Genomic DNA, 3,049 nt, shown 5'->3' with positions numbered 1-3,049 from the left:
AGCCAAGGGCGCGCAGCACGGAGCAGGCTCGGAGGGAGCCAAGGGCGCACGCAGCGTGGAGCAGGCCCCAGCGAGGGCAGGCGCACAAGAGGCGCGTGGCATAGGGACCCTGAGAAGGGTCAGGGGCCAGGCACGGCTGCATGCCACCTGAGCCCCAGCATCGGGAAGCCCGAGACAGGGCTGGCACATAGGCGGCGGGAGCCAGGGGTGTGAGCAGCGCGGAGGCAGGCTCGGCGGGAGCCAAGGGTGCGAGCGGGCGGAAGCAGGCTCCGGGAGAGCCACGGGCGCGAGAGCGCGGGACCGGCTAAGAGAAAGCCACGGGCGCGAGTAGCGCAGGCAAAGACCCCAGTGAGGGGCAAGAGGGGCAAGAGTGTGGAAGCACATGGCCTAGGCCCCTGGGGGGGCCAGCCGGTAAGAGTGAAGCCCGGGGAGGGCTAGCGTAAGATTGGAGACACAAGAATGTCAGGAACAGCTGCGAGTCTTGGGGCGTGCTAAAGGGATGGTAGGAGGCACGCATAGCCCATAAGGCTGGGGTGCACCAAGTCACCCTAAGATCATAGGAGATAAGAGGCAGCCTCCCATATAAGACTACATGAGATCAAAGAGGTGGCGGGCGAGAATAAGAGGGGGCTGATCTAATTGCCATGGCAAGGGGGCGCTAGCGGGATCACGGCCGCTCATAGGCCCCACTCCGTGACAGTGTGGGTAACAGACTTCCTTGCTGTGCCCCTGGTCTGCTTGGAATACCTAACTGTAGAGGCAGCCCTGGCCAAGTGGCCACACTGGAATAGGACAAGTGTGCTGCATGCTCAGCCGGTGTCTCACTTTCCCACTCTCAAACCTCACCCACCATGATTTGATGTAGTTGAAGGGAGGTAATACCTGCCTAGCGTGACAGTTTGCTGAGGTCAAGGCCAGGGTCTTCTGTAGGGCTCCTTCCTTCCCTTCACCCCACCCCTTTCCACTCATGGTGTTAGTTGATGCTGGGTAAGCCTATCCAGTCGCTGTGTGCGACTGACTACTGCCTTGCCAGTAGTCAGGAAATAAAGCCACTGAGCTGTCTGGAGTTGGTTTGGTTCTAGCCTTGATTGCTAGATCCAGTCATCAGTTCTGAGGTCCGTCAGGCATGGTCCACATAAAGAGGCAAATAAATTAATAATAACTGAAATGGCCAGGCCACAGGCTCTTCTCTGGCCCTATGGGCATGCCAGCTGTCTTGCTTCAAGCAGTGCCAGTCTCACAGGAGTTGCCCTGTGCTCATTCAGTCCGTATGGGCCTGCCAGTCCCCAGCAAACTCCTGGGGTAATGTGGGGCCAGGGTGTCACAAACCCTGGCTTAGCCCCTAATAGTACCTGCTCACTCTGCATTGTACAGTGATCCAGGATCAATTTGGAAGGTTTTGGAGTTCCAGGTCTCACGCTCCTGACTTCCTTCCTCTGGGGGAAAACAGTGAGTACTTGTGACAGTTGTGCCTCCTCGGGTCTGTCTACTAGTGACCCCAGAACACTGATTAAGGGCCAACTGCCCACCTTCTCACCTGCCATGCCTTGTTGTTATTTGCTTGATTGGAAGATATTAATCGAGTGGGAGGCTGCCCATTTTCTGTTTTGGTGCCTGGGACACTATCTGCGGCTCCTTTCCTCCCCTTACACCGCAGCCCAAGCCTTGCAGATGTACCTGACGTTGTTCGGGTCCGTTCTACTCTCCGTACCACGCAGACGTTCTCTGGCTTGTCCTGCAACCTGCACCCTCACTGGCGCCCTCTAGCTTGTCTCACAGCCTGCACCCCTGCCGATGCTCTCTGGCTTGTCTTGCACTGCCCGCTCCAGGGCTCCTCACTGCCCCCTTCACTCTGGGGCTCTTCGCTGCCCCCTAGCTCTGGGCTGGGGCCAATGTAGCCCAAAATGCTACGCCCTCTTTGGCACCAGGACCCCCTCCACTCTACTGTGGGGTCCCTATGAGGCCTCTTGCAACCCCTAATAGCCTCACCCGGTCCTCCGGTCAAAACAATAAACACAAGAACACAAAACCCCTGGGCTACAACATAAAAGCTAGACCATCCGGTCAAACAAGATTCAATCCCTACCAGAGAGAGAGTGCCCCAACCCCAGCAGCAACCAGGGGATGTTCCCACCATCAGAGTTCTCCCCTTCATCTACACTAGCCGAGTTCCTCCTCCCTCGGCCGCCAGAGGGTAACTGCCCTCCTGGCCTCCTGCCTGGGCTTAAGAAGGGCTAAGCCCTGCCCCTTCCTGTCACTAGGTTTCACTGGTTGCCCTAGCAACCAGCACCTGCGCAGTCCTGGTGACTGGCAGCTGAGCCTCCCCCTTTCCTCCACTAGGGGTCTCTCCCGAGCCGTTTCTGCTCTCAGGCGCAGGGCACCTGAGTGCTCTGCGACAGTACTCTAATCCAATTGTGCTTTCCCCCAGGCCTGCAGTTGCTGCAATCTTATGTGGGAGTTTCCGGGTTGGCCTGGGTCAGTCATCCTCCTTGTTTGCCCCCAGTGGCTGCCGACTGCTGGCAGGTACCAAGAGCCCCAAAGGGGCTCATTATTCATCACAGCTGTTGCCTCTGACTCTCAGGCAGCGCTCTGTGCATTGGTTGCTGACTCCCTCTTGGAGCTGCTGCCTGAACCTGCATGGGGCTGGGTTTCACATCCTTGCCCCAGTCCAGGTGTGGAGCATACCACATTATGGCTGCCTGTCTGGCAGCCCAGAGGTGCTGCCCTGAGAGCACAGGCTTGTTGCTTTGCTGCATGCCCAGCCGGGAATATGCCGTCTGCAGCACATGCTGGTTGCCTCCATCCTGTACAATATATATTGGTACCCAGTGCAGGTGGGGTCTTACAATATCCAGGGCTATGCACTCAAAGGGTTTCCCAATGATAGGCATCACCATCAGGGGTACCACAGGAGGCTTTTTGACTGAAGCCTTCTCAAAAAAGTTAAAACAAAAAATATTGATGACAATTGCATAGTGCAAGACAATGTGAGTTTGTGGCTGAACCTTCTAAAAAGAAATAATGAGGCATGACTTCCAGCTTATCTTAC

This window comes from Gavialis gangeticus, unplaced genomic scaffold (assembly GCF_001723915.1).
Source record: "Gavialis gangeticus isolate Ggan-Ray unplaced genomic scaffold, GavGan_comp1, whole genome shotgun sequence".
NCBI classification, from domain to species: Eukaryota; Metazoa; Chordata; order Crocodylia; family Gavialidae; genus Gavialis; species Gavialis gangeticus.
Note: the sequence above shows the minus strand (reverse complement) of the source record.